The sequence below is a fragment of the Pleurodeles waltl genome, chromosome 8 (genome assembly GCF_031143425.1).
Source record: "Pleurodeles waltl isolate 20211129_DDA chromosome 8, aPleWal1.hap1.20221129, whole genome shotgun sequence".
Classification (NCBI taxonomy): domain Eukaryota; kingdom Metazoa; phylum Chordata; class Amphibia; order Caudata; family Salamandridae; genus Pleurodeles; species Pleurodeles waltl.
The window spans coordinates 18,208,829-18,226,394 of record NC_090447.1 but is presented as its reverse complement, the minus strand read 5'-3'; the positions used below and the strand labels follow the sequence as shown (position 1 = coordinate 18,226,394).

General features: G+C 50.6%; 1 pseudogene; it reads right to left on the bottom strand.

Annotated features, from left to right (window-relative positions):
- LOC138249304 (TRPM8 channel-associated factor 2-like) overlaps positions 1-17,566 on the bottom strand; it is a 133,702-nt pseudogene that overhangs the window by 42,415 nt on the left and 73,721 nt on the right.

The window sequence follows — 17,566 nt, the reverse complement described above, 5'->3', positions numbered from 1 at the left end:
GCTGGAGGCAGTAAGAAGAGGGAGGCTGGAAACAGGGATAATGGCTGCCGTCAGTGCTGAGGCCAGAGAATTGAACGATCGTTGATGGGCAGCCTGACCCGAATGAATGCCCTCCAGGTAGGCATTGCTCCGATGCACCTCCATTTCCACCCCCTGGATGGCATTCAAAAGGGTAGTCTGCCCAACAATGATGGTCTGAAGGAGGTCAATGACCTCCTCACTGAGGGCAGCAGGGGTGACAGGGGCAGGGGCTGAGGTGCCTGGGGCGAAGGAGATGCCCGCCTTCCTGGGCGAGCGGGCACGGAGCGAAGGCTGAGGGTCTGCTGGGAGGGCGGTGCTGGTGCGCTGGGTGGCGGCTGTACCTGTAGAGGCGGGGGGCACGGATGTTGCCGCCACCGCTAGGGAGCTCCCTTCCGAGGACGTGTCGGTGTCGCTGGTGTCACCACCGGTCCCCGTTGTGGTGCTCCCCTCCGGATCACTGGTGCCCTCGGTGTCTGTTCCAGGGCCCACCGGGGCCTTGTGACTTGCAGCTCCCTCATGCTCCAATGCCAATTCTCCTCCACCTGATGATGCTAATGCACACATGCACAAGAAGATGAAGAAAAAGGGTGGGTGGAGAAAAACAAAGAACAGGTTGAGTGCATGCAATGTCAACACCGTTGGCGGAGAGGACAGACACAGGAGCCTCATGCACTAAGCCGCGCAATCGGGGTACACTACTCAGTACTTCTGACTAGGACAACAGGTCTAGGGACAACAAACGCGCACATGTGTGATGCTGGACCATGGATAGCTGTACTTGGCACCCTACAGAGGTGGGGGGCGGGGGCACAGGGCCATGCCTAAAGGAGGGGACCGCCGGCGCACATCGTCATTGGCTCCTGAAACCCATAGGCTTCAATGTTAACCAATGCGGCTTCGAACAGCGGTCTTCGACCGCCTACCGCCGCGGTGCGCCACGCCAGCGCATTGACCTCACATCCCATTGTCCCACTTCACAGGTCAGGCAGCCGCCATTTCAAGGGCCCACATGGCTTAATTTCAACTGCGTCACACAGGCCTAGGCCTTGCATTGCCACACATACACGCCTTTCAATGCATTGCGATTCTTTTACTGTGCAAGCTGTGTGTACGTACCTGTGGTTTGCCTGACTCTGTGCTCCATGTTGTCCTTCCTATGCACCGTCCGCTGGGACTTGCGAGGAGAAGGATGAATCCTCGCGTGTACCGACCGCTGGTGGACCTGTCGACAATGGAAGAACGCCATATTATACTTAGATACCGACTTGACCGAGCCACTATACATGAACTGTGTGCCCAGCTGGAGCCAGCCCTGATGTCCCCCATCCGCCAACCCACAGGAATTACCCCTCTGGTGCAGGTTCTGTCAGTCCTCCATTTTTTGGCAAGTGGCTCATTCCAGACAACAGTGGCCATGTCATCTGGGATGTCTCAGCCTATGTTTTCTAAGATTTTGTCCAGAGTGTTGTCTGCCCTGATGAAACACATGCGGAGCTACATTGTTTTCCCTGAGGAGGCTGATTTGGCCACTGTGAAGGGTGATTTCTATGCCCTTGGACATATCCCCAACATCATTGGTGCCATTGATGGGACCCATGTGGCTTTAGTACCCCCAAAAGACGATGAGCAGGTGTACAGAAACAGGAAAAATTACCATTCTATGAATGTGCAGGTGGTCTGGCTGACCAGTACATCTCCCATGTAAATGCCAAGTTCCCAGGGTCAGTGCATGACGCGTATGTCATGCGAAATAGCAGCATCCCCTATGTGATGGAACAGCTACAGAGACAACGTGTGTGGCTAATAGGTGACTCTGGTTACCCCAACCTGCCTTGGCTATTGACCCCAGTGAGGAATCCCCGGACCAGGGCAGAGGAACGGTACAATGAGGCCCATGGGCGAACTAGGAGGATCATAGAAAGGACCTTTGGGCTCCTGAAGGCCAGGTTTCGGTGCCTGCATATGACAGGGGGATCCCTCATGTACTCACCAAAGAAGGTGTGCCAGATCATCGTGGCTTGCTGTATGCTTCATAATCTTGCATTGCGACGCCAGGTGCCTTTCCTGCAGGAGGATGGTCCAGATGGTGGTGTTGTCGCAGCTGTGGAGCCTGTGGAGAGTGAAGAGGAGGAAGACGACGGGGACGACACAGACAACAGGGACACAGTCATCCAACAGTATTTTCAGTAGCACATAGGTAAGAATCACCCACGCCATTTAACATTTACTTAAAGGCTCCTGCATTTCTACTTTGTGTATTTCCCCCCAGTTCTTTTTAATTGATTTTTGTTTTTCCCTTCCCTTTTCAGTGCTGTATGACCCACTGCGTGACTTCTGCTTGGTTAGCCCATGGACTAATGGTTATTGACATCGGTATGTTGTCTTCATAAATTGACTGACCATTATTGAACATTAATGTGTAATACATTTGTAAAAAATACAGGCTGACTCCTGAATGATTTCAGTGCAATGAGTGATTTATTTTTTGTGCTAGATATTGGTACATGATATTAAAACGGTGATGGGAGGAGGTGGAGTACTGTCCATGGCAGAGTCCAGTTCTCAGTCTCACAGGTGCATTGTCCATATGCCTGTGGAAGGATGGAGCAGGGGCAGTTCAAGATTGGACAGGGTGACAATGTGGGACAGTGGGATGACATCAGGGGGTATGTTGTGCTGGCGGGGGTCTTGGCATCCTACTCTGTCTTCCTGTGAGATCTCAGGTTCCGCTTGCGGGGTGGTTGTTCTTCAGCTGGAGGTGGGGTTCTGGTGGCCTGTCGTTGTGGTGGGGCCTCCTGTCCACTAGTGCTGGCGGAGGTGGTAGGCTGTTCGTGGTCCTGGCTAGTGACAGGGGCCCTTTGGGGTGCCAAATGGTCCCGCAATGTGGTTTCTATCCGGTTGAGGGCCTGGACTATGGTCCCCATGGCGGTACCGATGTTCCTGAGTTCATTGCTGAACCCCATGTAGCGTTCCTCCTGCTGTGCCTGGATCTCGGTGAACCTGGCCAGTACCGTCGCCATCGTCTCCTGGGAGTGGTGGTATGCTCCCATGATGGTGGTTAGGGCCTCTTGGAGAGTGGGTTCCCTGGGCCTGTCCTCCCCCCCCTGTCGCACAGCAGCCCTCCCAGTTGCCCTGTTTCCCCGGGCCTCTGTCCCTTGGACGGTGTGCCCACTACCACTGCCCCCAGGTCCCTGTTGTTGTTGGGGTGTTGGGTCAGCCTGGGTGCCCTGTAGTGGCTGACACACCGCTGATTGACGCGTCCTAGAGACAGAGGCATGGGCCCGCTGGGTGGGAGCTGTGCTGGTGTTCCCAGAGGGGGTTGGGTCTGGTGTGGCCTGTGTCTGTGTGTGGGGAACCGACTGTCCAGAGGTCCCCGATGGTCCGGGCTGGTCATCAGGTTCTAGGTCGACAGAGCTGCTGTCCTCACTGGGGGCCTGTTCTGGGGGTGGGATGGACAAATCTGGACCCTCCGTGGCGGTGCGTTGGCGTTCGGGCCCTGCAGGGGTAAAATAGTGTGGTTATTGTTTTTGTGTGTGCCATGGCGTGCATTTTGTGAGTGCCCTTGTCCCCCAGTGCTGGCATTCTCTTGTGGGAGGTGTTGTGAGGGTGGTTGGGGGGGGGGGGATGGGTCTGTGCAGTGGTCATGCATTGGTGATGGATGTCTATGGTTTGTGTTGGCATTCAGGGGTTGGTGTTGTTTAGGGTGGGTTGTGCTGGTGGGACAATGGCAGGGAGGATGTGTGCTGGGGGGTTTGAGATTGGGGTTGAGGGTGGGGTTGTGGGTTGGCATGCTGGTGATTGGGGGGGGGGGTTAAGTAGTTGAGAATCGAATTACCAGAGTCCATTCCTCCGTGTACTCCAGCGAGGCCCTCAGGATGCAGGATGTTTACTACCTCTTGCTCCCATTCTGTGAATTGGGGTGGAATGGGTGGGGGTCCGCCACCAGTCTTCTGCACAGCGATGTTGTGTCGCGACACCATGGAGCGCACCTTCCCCCATAGGTCGTTCCATCACTTTCGGATGTCGTCCCGATTTCTGGGATGCTGTCCCACAGCGTTGACCCTGTCTACGATCCTTTGCCATAGCTCAGCCTTCCTTGCTATAGTGGTGTGCTGCACCTGTGTGCCGAAGAGCTGGGGCTCTACCCTGATTATTTCCTCCACCATGACCCTGAGTTCTTGGTCCGAGAACCTGGGGTGTCTTTGGGGTGCCATGGGGTGGTGTGGATGAGGTGTGGGGTGGTGTTTGTGGTGATGTGCGTGGTGATGTGTGGTGATGTGTGCGTAGATGTGGTGTGGGTGATGATGTTGTGTTCCTGTGTGTGTTGTGCTTTGCGTTCCCTGTGCTCTCTCTCAGTGTATTGCGCCTTCTCTCAGATATTTTTGGTTGTAGGGGTTTGTGGGTGATGTGGGTGTGTGTTTTATATAGTATTGAGTGTGTGGGAGTGGTGTGTGTCTGTGTATCAGGTGTGTGTATTTGGAATTGTCCAATGTGGCTCTGTTTTGTAAAGGTGTGTGTATTTTGACCGCGGCGGTTTGTACCGCCAATGGAATACCGCGGTTGAAAGACCGCCGCATGGATTCGTGGGTCAGAATGGCATGGGCGTGTTTGTGTTGGCGTGGCGGTGGAGGTTTGGTTATCTCCAGTTTTACGCCACCCGCTGATGAGGCGGCCTTCCGTGGATGTCGGGTTTTTGGCGGTTTGACAGTTGGTGGTCAGAATGACCGTGGCGGTTTACCGCGGCCACGGCAGTAGAATGGCGGACTTCTGACCGGCGGGAAGGGCCTTTTACCGCTGAGGTCAGAATCACCCCCTATGCCTCCTATTTCTCCCCAAAGCTCACCTGCAGATATGTCTCCTGAGCCGTCCAGACAGTCCAGTCCTCCAGCTTGGCCCCATTCCTGATGTAGTTCTTGATGGCTTCCTTTCGGATTTCTGGCTTAAGGGACTCGTGAGCTTTGCTCCTTGGGACCCCCAACACCTTTTCACTCACGTAGACAGACCAGAGGTTGCAAGTGGCATCTGTAGCATTAGGTGTGATATTCCAGCCCCATCATTGCTGATGGTGCCCCAACTCATGGAGGGGACTCCATGTTCCAAAACTTTTAATGTGCTCCAGGTCTATGATGTATTTTACTGATTGCACTTGGCACATAACAGGATAGCCAGAATGCATCCAGCCTGCAATGAGAAGACAGGGGAATCAAAGACCACACAAACACTGTGCATGAACAACAGCTTCTTTTAAGCTTGTACAATAGTCTAAGGTTGCTGTGTTTTTTCTAAGAGTCTGCAAAGAGACCAGACTTTGCTGTGAGAAGTGAGAGATCATACCTGCAGTCCCACCTTCCCATCACTTACTCCTGCTTTAACAGTATAAGGCATATTTGAGGTTATTGGGTTCAGTGTGATCCCTTTGATATGGGAGCTGTAGCTGAACACACACAAGATGGTGGAGGGTGCACACATTGTAACAAATGTGACTAACCTAATGACTGACCACCCTCAAAGTAAACACTGTAAACTCACACAGACTGTATGACTGCATTGAGGTTTGGCAGACAGACTGGTACCAAAGCAGGTAAATAATATGGAATAAATAGTGGAATCAGGCAGAAGGGTTTTTTCACCTGACCAGCTGGAGATGGGGGCTGTCAATGTGCAATATTTCCACATGGGTAATCCATAACAGTCATAGGGCCTGATTACAATTTTGGAGGAGGTGTTAATCCGTCTCAAAAGTGATGGTAAAGTGACAGATATACCACCAGCCGTATTACGAGTTCCATAGGATATAATGGACTCGTAATACGGCTGGTGGTATATCCGTCACTTTACCGTCACTTTTGGGATGGATTAACACCTCCTCCAAAGTTGTAATCAGGCCCATAGTTGTAATGCCTTTGGCACCAAGGTAATATTATTAATATTTCACTCTAATGACACACGATTTATCATTGATATATAGGGGGTCATTACAACCTCGGCGGTCTTGCAAGAAGACCGCCGAGGCTGCAGGAGGCAGAATACCGCCATTGCCGGCGGTATTCCTGGCTCCCTATTATGACATTTCCGCTGGGCCAGCGGAAATGTCACATCAACATTGCTGCCGGCTCGTAATAAAGCCGGCGGCAATGCTGATGTGCAGCGGGTGCAGTAGCACCCATCGCGCAAATCACTGCCCGAAATTCGGGCAGTGAAATGTGCGACGGGGCTATGCCTGGGGGCCCCTGCATTGCCCATGCCAAGTGCATGGGCAGTGCAGGGGCCCCCAGGGGCACCCCAAGTCCCCTTACTGCCAGCCTTTCCATGGCGGTGTTTACTGCCACGGACAGGCTGGCGGTTGGGGACTCATAATCCCCAGGGCAGCGGTGCTTGCACCGCTGCCCTGGGGATTATGACCGCCAGGCGGAAACCTGGCGGTAAATTGTAGTGGCCGGCGGTATGGCCGTGGCTTTTGCGCCACGGTCATAATTGATGGCGGAGCACCGCCAGCCTGTTGGCGGTGTTACCGGCACCTTACCGCCAGCCGCCAGGGTCGTAATGACCCCCATAATCTTTAAACATATTTTGGAACATTAAATATCAGCTAATGAGTTCTGAGAGTGCACATGTTTTCATCTCAAATGCACTGCTTTTAATTTTAGTATACATATATGAATTCAATCAACCAAAGGTTTCTATTTTAGCAGGCCAGTCTGCACCTAGGAGAGCTACTTATAGGCTGCTCAAGACCTGCCAGTAGCCCACGAGCTAATCATTGGAGAAGCCTGGTCTACACCATGTCAACAACAGAGCAACAGGTGGCTGCACCACAGTCTTGGGTGAGCATGAGGAAGAACCTATTCTACGAAGACCGGTCATGCATATACAGTTCAGCTCAAAAAAGTTTATTTTGGGTCACAGAGGCTAAAGCAAGCAATCACAGATTGAAGATTGAACATGCAAACAGCATTTGGAAAGAAGATTAGAGAAATTATACTACATGTACAAATCCATGAGTACTTCAATCTCATTTTCAACCCTCAGAAAATTTGTATAATGCCCTATCCCTATGTTTCCTGTAAACAGCCTCATCATATGAACTTCATATCAGACAAAAAACACTGAACATATCTTTCCTCCCATATAGGTACTTCTCTGCTAGATAATATGATGACACCTGGGTAGATCGATGGCTTCCCTAAAGAACTTTGCTTGGCTGACCCAGTGAAGGGAGCCGCTCCAGCAATAACCAATGCTCATTCAATGCTGTTTAACAGCTCTTTTGATACCAGTGATATTGGTTGAGTCAGAAAGCAGTCAATATTACACAACTCCTCAAAGAAGCCTAATCTGGAAGAAAAAGACTTGAGCAACTTTCTCCACAGCTCCTTACAACTATGTTCAGAAGAAATCCTTCAGAAAGCAGTTTAGGCCAGGCAACAATGTTCTAATGAGGAAAATGGATTGTTTGAGCCACCTAGCAATTTTCAGTCCACTACAGGTCCCACGTTGTTCATTCTATCCATCCTGGATGATCTGTGACAAGAGAAGGAGTACAGTGGGTTTGGGGGAATTGATTTTACTTAATCTTTTGTCAGCCTTTGGCACTGTTGATCATCGGTACATGATGAAAAGACTATATAACACCTACTAACTTAAAATGTGGTAATCCTGTGGGGCAATACTCTCTGCACTCCTGTTTAACTTTAACTTGCAGCCTTTGGCATGTCCTCTATCCAGACTCCTCCTGGACATTCACAGCCACAAACATATCTCCAATCACCAACACCTAAGAGACGGTTGGCTAACATTGCTAAATCCCTATCAACATCTTTGTGAGAAAGTAGCCTCTTTCTAGCCTTGTTAGCCCCACTTTTGGCCTGTTTGTGAGTATATGTCAGGGTGTTTTCGCTGTCTCACTGGGATCCTGCTAGCCAGGGCCCGATGCTCATAGTGAAAACCCTATGTTTTCAGTATGTTTGTTATGTGTCACTGGGACCCTGCTAGCCAGGACCCCAGTGCTCATAAGTTTGTGGCCTATATGTATGTGTTCCCTGTGTGATGCCTAACTGTCTCACTGAGGCTCTGCTAACAAGAACCTCAGTGGTTATGCTCTCTCTTCTTTACAAATTGTCACTAACAGGCTAGTGACCAATTTCTCCAATTCACATTGGCATACTGGAACACCCTTATAATTCCCTAGTTTATGGTACTGAGGTACCCAGGGTATTGGGGTTCCAGGAGATCCCTATGGGCTGCAGCATTTCTTTTGCCACCCATAGGGAGCTCTGACAATTCTTACACAGGCCTGCCACTGCAGCCTGAGTGAAATAACGGCCACATTATTTCACAGCCATTTACCACTGCACTTAAGTAACTTATAAGTCACCTATATATCTAACCTTTACCTGGTAAAGGTTGGGTGCTAAGTTACTTAGTGTGTGGGCACCCTGGCACTAGCCAAGATGCCCCCACATCGTTCAAGGCAAATTCCCCGGACTTTGTGAGTGCGGGGACACCATTTCACGCGTGCACTATACATAGGTCACTACCTATGTATAGCGTCACAATGGTAACTCCGAACATGGCCATGTAACATGTCTAAGATCATGGAATTGTCACCCCAATGCCATTCTGGCATTGGGGAGACAATTCCATGATCCCCGGGTCTCTAGCACAGATCCGGGTACTGCCAAACTGCCTTTCCCGGGGTTTCACTGCAGCTGCTGCTGCTGCCAACCCCTCAGACAGGTTTCTGCCCTCCTGGGGTCCAGCCAGGCTTGGCCCAGGAAGGCAGAACAAAGGACTTCCTCAGAGAGAGGGTGTTACACCCTCTCCCTTTGGAAAAAGTTGTCAGGGCTGGGGAGGAGTAGCCTCCCCCAACCTCTGGAAATGCTTTGATGGGCACAGATGGTGCCCATCTCTGCATAAGCCAGTCTACACCGGTTCAGGGATCCCCCAGCCCTGCTCTGGGGTGAAACTGGACAAAGGAAAGGGGAGTGACCACTCCCCTGACCTGCACCTCCCAGGGGAGGTTCCCAGAGCTCCTCCAGTGTGCTCCAGACCTCTGCCATCTTGGAAACAGAGGTGCTGCTGGCACACTGGACTGCTCTGAGTGGCCAGTGCCAGCAGGTGACGTCAGAGACTCCTTCTGATAGGCTCTTAAATGTGTTGCTAGCCTATCCTCCTTCCTAGGTAGCCAAACCTCCTTTTCTGGCTATTTAGGGTCTCTGCTTTGGGGGATTCTTTAGATAACGAATGCAAGAGCTCATCAGAGTTCCTCTGCATCTCTCTCTTCACCTTCTGCCAAAGGATCGACCGCTGACTGCTCAGGACGGCTGCAAAACCACAACAAAGTAGCAAAGACGACTACTGCAACCTTGTATCACTGATCCTGCCGCCTTCTCGACTGTTTCCTGGTGGTGCATGCTCTGGGGGTAGCCTGCCTCCTCTCTGCACGAGGAGCTCTGAAGAAATCTCCCGTGGGACGACGGAATCTTCCCCCTGCAACCGCAGGCAACAAATGACTGCATCACCGGTCCTCTGGGTCCCCTCTCAGCACGACGAGCGTGGACCCTGGAACTCAGCAACTCTGTCCAAATGACTCCCACAGTCCAGAGACTCTTCAGTCCAAGTTTGGCGGAGGTAAGTCCTTGCCTCCCCACGCTAAACTGCATTGCTGGGTACAGCATGATTTGCAGCTGCTTCGGCTCCTGTGCACTCTTCCAGGATTTCCTTTGTGCACAGCCAAGCCTGGGTCCCCGACACTCTAACCTGCAGTGCACAACCTCCTGAGTTGTCCTCCGGCGTAGTGGGACTCCCTTTTGTGTCTTCGGGTGAGCTCCAGTTCACTCCTCTTCTAAGTGCCTGTTCCGGTACTTCTGCGGGTGCTGCCTGCTTCTGTGAGGGCTCCCTGACTTGCTCGGTGCCCCCTCTGTCTCCTCATCCAAGTGGCGACATCCTGGTCCTTCCTGGGCCACAGCAGCATCCAAACACCCTAACTGCGACCCTTGCAGCCAAAAAGGCTTGTTTGCAGTCTTTCTGCGTGGGAACACTTCTGCAAGCTTCTCCACGACGTGGGACATCCATCCTCCAAAGGGGAAGTTTCTAGCCCTCTTCGTTCTTGCAGAAATCCACAGCTTCTACCATCCGGTGGCAGCTTCTTTGCACCCTCAGCTGGCATTTCCTGGGCATCTGCCCACTCTCGACTTTGTCGCAACTCTTGGACTTGGTCCCCTTGTTCCACAGGTACTCTCGTCCGGAAATCCACTTTGGTTGCTTTGCTGGTGTTGGTCTTCCTTGCAGAGTTCCCCTATCACGACTTCTGTGCTCTCTGGGGAATATAGGTGCACTTTACACCTACTTTTCAGGGTCTTGGGGTGGGCTATTTTTCTAACCCTCACTGTTTTCTTACAGTCCCAGCGACCCTCTACAAGCTCACATAGGTTTGGGGCCCATTCGTGATTCGCATTCCACTTTTGGAGTATATGGTTTGTGTTGCCCCTATACCTATGTGCTCCTATTGCAATCTACTGTTACTTTACATTGCTTGCATTACTTCCTTTTGCTATTACTGCATATTTTTGGTATTGTGTACATATATCTTGTGTATATTTGGCAGCCTCATACTGAGGGTACTCACTGAGATACTTTTGGCATATTATCATAAAAATAAAGTACCTTTATTTTTAGTATATCTGTGTATTGTGTTTTCTTATGATATTGTGCATATGACACCAGTGGTATAGTAGGAGCTTTGCATGTCTCCTAGTTCAGCCTAAGCTGCTCTGCTATAGCTACCTTCTATCAGCCTAAGCTGCTAGAAACACCTCTTCTACACTAATAAGGGATAACTGGACCTGGTACAGAGTGTAAGTACCCCTTGGTACCCACTACAAGCCAGGCCAGCCTCCTACATTGGTTGTGCAGCAGTGGGATAAGTACTTGCAACTACTTACCACTTTGTCATTTTGTACTTTTCATAAGAGAATAATATACAAAACAAGTTCAGTGTATGTACACCTAACCAAAAAGTTTTGCTTTTCTTCTCTTACACTATTTGCTAAGTGCTGAAAAGTACTCCTAAACTTTCCAAAAGTTTCAAAAAGTTGAAAATGTTTTTTTTCTGTTCTTTAAAAAGTCCTGAAACTTTTTCTCTCTTTTATCTGTCCCTAAACCTTTCTTCTATCATGTCTGATGTAGAAACTTCAACTACCTTGGTCAGCTCAGCTTATGACCACCTTAACTGGAAGGGTTTAAGGAGTCTCTGCATTGATAGAGGTTTAGGGGTGGGAAAGAATCCCTCTAGAGAATTGTTATCCAACATGCTTATTAAGAATGATAAGGCCTTAGCTGGCACATCCATTGAGAAGTTAGGAGATGGTTCACACTCTGACTCAGGGGCACCCCAAGTAAGAGTGTTAGAGGGTGACCTTCCCAACCTGCCCCTTAGCAGACCACCTAGCATAGCTGGTAGTAATGTGAGCTCACATCAAAGTAGGGATAATATTCCTGCAGGCCAGGTTGCTAGGGTACCAACTGTTAGGGACAGGTCTCCCTCTGTTCATTCACATCATTCTTCTGTGTCAAAGCATTCCCAACCCACCCACCCTGATGACAGACTGTTAGAAAGGGAACTCAATAGATTTAGAGTGGAAGAGTCCAGGCTGAAGCTTAAACAGCAACAGCTGGCTCTAGACAGGGAATCTTTAGACTTAGAAAAAGAGAGACAGCGGTTGGGGTTTGGACCCCATGGTGGCAGCAGCAATATTCCTGATAGTAATCCTGTGAAAAAGCATGATTCTAGGAATCTGCATAAGATAGTTCCCCCTTACAAGGAGGGGGATGACATTAACTATTGGTTTGCTGCACTTGAGAGGGCCTGTGTGGTACAGGGGGTCCCTCAAAGACAGTGGGCTGCTATCCTATGGATATCTTTCAGTGGAAAGGGTAGGGATAGGCTCCTTACTGTGAAGGAAAGTGATGCCAATAATTTTACAGTTTTAAAGAATGCACTCTTGGATAGATTTGGCTTAACCACTGAACAATACAGGATTAAGTTCAGAGAAACCAGAAAAGAGTCTTCACAAGACTGGGTAGACATTGTTGACCATTCAGTGAAGGCCTTGGAGGGTGGTTACATGGCAGTAAAGTTTCTGACTATGAAAGCCTGTATAATCTGATTCTGAGAGAGCATATTCTGAATAACTGTGTGTCTGATTTGTTACACCAATATCTAGTGGACTCAGATCTGACCTCTCCTCAATAATTGGGAAAGAAGGCAGACAAATGGGTCAGAACAAGAGTGAACAGAAAAGTTCATACAGGTGGTGACAAGGATGGCAAGAAGAAAGATGGTGAGAAATCTCAGGATAAGCATGGGAATAAGGGTAAAACCAAAGATCCTTCTTCAAATCCTAAACACTCTTGAGGGGGTGGGGATAAAACAAATTCTTCCTCTTCTTCTTCACAACCTACACACATTAAAAAGCCTTGGTGCTTTGTGTGTAAAAATAAAGGCCATAGGCCAGGGGATAAGTCTTGTCCAGGTAAACCCCCTGAGCCTACCACCACTAATACATCAAGCTCTAGTGCCCCTAGCAGTCGTGGTAATAGTGGTGGGACTGCTGGCAACAGTCAAACTAAGGGTGTAGTTGGGTTCACTTATGGGTCCATCATAGAAACTGGGGTAGTCAGTCCCAAGACAGTTTCTGTCACACCTAGTGGCATTGGCCTTGCCACACTGGCTGCTTGTCCCCTTACAATGGATAAGTACAGGCAGACAGTTTGAATAAATGGTGTTGAGGCCCAGGCCTACAGGGACACAGGTGCCAGTATTACTTTGGTGACTGAAAACCTGGTAGCCCCTGAACAACACATCATTGGACAACAGTACAATATTATTGATGTCCATAACTCCACTAAGTTTCTTCCCTTAGCTATAGTTCAGCTTAGTTGGGGTGGAGTTACTGGCCCTAAGAAGGTGGTAGTGTCACCTAGCTTACCTGTAGACTGTCTCTTAGGTAATGACCTAGAGACCTCAGGTTGGGCTGAGGTAGAGTTTTATATCCATGCAGCCATGCTGGGTATCCCTGAGGAATTGTTCCCTCTCATTTCTACTGAAATGAAAAAGCAAAGGAGAGAAGAAGGCCTGAAAACTCAGGATCCCTCTCCAACAACAGGTAAAAAGGGTATCACAGTATCCCCTAACCACCCTTCCACTCAGGATATCATTCCTGTGGTAGGAGAAACCTCTCCTGCGGTGGCACCTGTTCCAAGGGAATTATCAGCTGACATAGCTGTATTCCCTGAGGTAAAAGTACCTCTCTGTGGGATAACTAATATTGGTTAGAAAAAGAGCACCCTGCACTGCCTCACAACACTTAGGACAGCAACCCTGCCCTAGTGTGGAGCTCATAGGACAGCATCCCTGCCCTGCTCCAAATAAAGAGAAACAGCATCCCTCTTCTCTCTTCCAGCCATATGGACAACGTTTTTGCCCAGCTATGGATTTACTGAGACAGCATCCCTGTCTGGCATTCTCATCACTAGAAATAGGTCCAGTGGACAATTCCCACTGTTCTAAAATAAAACTTACTGATAGAAACTCTGAAAATATATCTTCACATTGTTGCTTAGCTAAAAAACTTCAAACAGGGTGGTTTACATCCCTACAGGGAAGTAACCATATAGTGGATGATGAAAGGGAGTAACCAGTCTATTGCAGAGTTACTCTCTACTTATCACAACTTAGACAATAAAGTCTCAACTGGCCAAGGTTAGCCTTATTGGCCTTCGTTTGGGGGGGGTTGTGTGAGAAAGTAGCCTCTTTCTAGCCTTGTTACCCCCACTTTTGGCCTGTTTGTGAGTATATGTCAGGGTGTTTTTGCTGTCTCACTGGGATCCTGCTAGCCAGGGCCTGGTGCTCATAGTGAAAACCCTATGTTGTCAGTATGTTTGTTATGTGTCACTGGGACCCTGCTAGCCAGGACCCCAGTGCTCATAGGTTTGTGGCCTATATGTATGTGTTCCCTGTGTGATGCCTAACTGTCTCACTGAGGCTCTGCTAACCAGAACCTCAGTGGTTATGCTCTATCTTCTTTACATATTGTCACTAACAGGCTAGTGACCAATTTCTCCAATTCACATTGGCATACTGGAACACCCTTATAATTCCCTAGTATATTGTACTGAGGTACCCAGGGTATTGGGGTTCCAGGAGATCCCTATGGGCTGCAGCATTTCTTTTGCCACCCATAGGGAGCTCTGACAATTCTTACACAGGCCTGCCACTGCAGCCTGAGTGAAATAACGTCCACGTTATTTCACAGCCATTTACCACTGCACTTAAGTAACTTATAAGTCACCTATATATCTAACCTTTACCTGGTAAAGGTTGGGTGCTAAGATACTTAGGGGGTCATTACAACCCTGGTGGACGGTGTTAAAGGTGCGGTAAAACCGCAAACAGGCCGGCGGACAAAAAAAGGGAATTATGACCGTGGGGAAACCGCCAACATTGACAGCCACTTTAACACTCCGACCGCCACGGCGGTACAGACAAGCAGCGCGGCGGTCACCGCCAACAGACAGGCGGAAGACAATGTACCGCCCATAGTATCACAACCTACCAATCCGCCACCTTTTCCGGGGCGGATTCACCATGGACAAAAACACGGCGGAAATAGTTACTGCAATGGGAAAACGCTCACCTGAACACATCCCACGAGGAAGGAGGACTCCATGGAGCCGAAATTACATATTCTACCGGCCCTTGTATTCCTACTCATCTACGAAGAGCAACGCCGGCGCGGGCGAAGACAACGGTGAGTACTGCACCTACGACATAGGGGAGGGGGAAGGCAAAAGTTAGGGGGACACACACGAAACACCCCCACACCCACCCTCGCATATTACAACACACACACCAATGCATTTACAAAAATCACAGTAACAACCCACAACCCCCCCGGAAGAATGCAAAGACAAAACAAAATCAGTTCAAACATTGTAATGTATCAATATACATTTTTCAAAAATATACAGATATATTATAAAATCATTCAAAACTATATATATTACGAGAAGTAGTGCAGATATGCACATCTCAATGTCCGTGCACCACTAGTCCAAAAATGCATGGGTGAGGCCCACAAAAGATACCTGTCCACAATCGGAGAGAACACTGCCGGGGCATCAGATAGAAATATAACAGGCACCTCAGGGGGAAGGGGGGCACCTCAGCTGGATGGGTGCAAAGCCAGATCCACGACGGGGCTCCATGCCCATTGATGTATCCTGGGGAGTGCAAAGCCACAGTCTCTCAAGTCTCTACAGTGGGTGGGTTGCCCACTTTACCATCCTGGGGAGTGCAAAGCCACAGTCTCTCAAGTCTCTACAGTGGGTGGGTTGCCCACTGTTACATCCTGAGGAGTGCAAAGCCACAGTCTCTCAAGTCTCTAAAGTGGGTGGGTTGCCCACTTTACCATCCTGGGGAGTGCAAAGCCACTGTCTCTCAAGTCTCTGCAGTGGGTGGCTTGCCCACTGTACCATCCTGGGGAGTGCAAAGCCACAGTCTCTCAAGTCTATACAGTGGGTGGCTTGCCCACTGTACCATCCTGGGGAGTGCAAAGCCACAGTTTCGCAAGTAGATAACAGCCTCCACTGGCTCTGGAGGGGGACTGGTGCCCAGACTGGATTAGTCTCCCCGTGAAAGTTTCTGTCGCGTCACTGTCCCACCTGCACATGGGATGACGATGCTTGATGTGGCGGTCTTTTCATTCTTCCCCGGTGCATGCCCTGTTGAGCGGTGCTTTGCCTTGGCGGTCTCTGGACTGTTCAGTGGTGCTTTGCCATGGCGGTCTCTGGACTGTTCAGTGGTGCTTTGCCATGGCGGTCTCTGGACTGTTCAGCGGTGCTTTGCCATGGCGGTTCAGGACTGTTCAGCGGTGCTTTGCCATGGCGGTCTCTGGACTGTTCAGCGGTGCTTTGCCATGGCGGTTCAGGACTGTTCAGCGGTGCTTTGCAATGGCGGTTCAGGACTGTTCAGCAGTGCTTTGCCATGGCAGTTCAGGACTGTTCAGCGGTGCTTTGCCATGGCGGTCTCTGGACTGTTCAGCGGTGCTTTGCCATAGCGGTCTCTCGACTGTTCAGCTGTGCTTTGCCATGGCGGTTCAGGACTGTTCAGCGGTGCTTTGCCATGGCGGTTCAGGACTGTTCAGCGGTGCTTTGCCATGGCGGTCTCTGGACTGTTCAGCGGTGCTTTGCAATGGCGGTCTCTCGACTGTTCAGCGGTGCTTTGCCATGGCGGTTCAGGACTGTTCAGCGGTGCTTTGCCATGGCGGTCTCTGGACTGTTCAGCGGTGCTTTGCCATGGCGGTCTCTCGACTGTTCATCGGTGCTTTGCCATGGCGGTTCTGGAACGGGCATTGGTGTGTGGCATGACGTTCCCTGGACTGGGCATTGGTGTGTGGCATGACGTTCCCTCATTGCCCAGTGGGGCTGTGGCAGCCGGGGCCCTCCTGGGCACTGACTCTGGCGGTGGTCTTCTGACCAGTGACGATACTTGGGCCCTCCTGGGCACTGACTCTGGCGGTGGCAGTGGTCTCCTGACCAGTGACGATACTTGGGCCCTCCTGGGCACTGACTCTGGCGGTGGTCTCTGGACCAGTGACGACGGTGCTGGCGGTGGCGTCCCGACCGCCGGGAAGGATGCCGCCCTTCTCCGCCGTGATGCTCACACCAGGCTGTGCAGACTTCCTCTGGCCCTTCCCCACCTTTGGAGGAGTCACAGCTGACTCTGCAATCCCTCTGGGGCCCCTGTGAGTTGTTTTGCCTCCAGGAGTCTTCACAGGGTCCCGTCGGCCACTTTCCAATTTCAGAGCCTTTACAGGGGGGGGGGGCTACCAGTGCCTTGGCTCCGGGTCACACTGCCTGCCCTGGTGGCCGGTGCACTCCACACACCTTGAACAGGCACCACTGGTATTGGAGGCTTTTTGGCTGAGGAGCTACGACTGGACTGATGAATTGGAGGGGGGGATGGGGGAAAAAAGGTCAACTTTACAGAGGGACAGTTTCTGACGAACACTGGGATGGGTAGTTTGAGGGGGCCTGGGAGTGGAGGAAGAGGAGGTGGTTGTAGGAGGTGTCACTTTAGGTGTTTTGGGTGCAGGTGCAGGTACTGGAGGCTGTCGTGAGGTGGATGGATGTTGGGTGTGTGGGTGCCCGTGTTTGTGTACTTTGGGAGGGGGCGTCACAGACACACTGGGAGAGGACACAGGGGAAGTGTAAATGGGAGTGGAGGTGGTGAGTGCAGGTGAGCGGGGTGTGGTGCTGGGTGTTCTGGTGCGAGTCCTAGTGCCTGTAGATGTAGTGCATGCAGGTGAGAGTGTAGACGATACTGGGAGGTAGGAGGGAGAAGAGGAGGAGGGCGACACAGTGGAGGCAGTGGGTGTTGCTGTGTCTGCATGTGGGTGATGCTTGTGTGTGTGCCTGTGGGTTGTGTGGTACCTATGTTTGCCTGAGCTTCCCTTCTGTGTTGACTTGTGTGCATGCTGGTCTG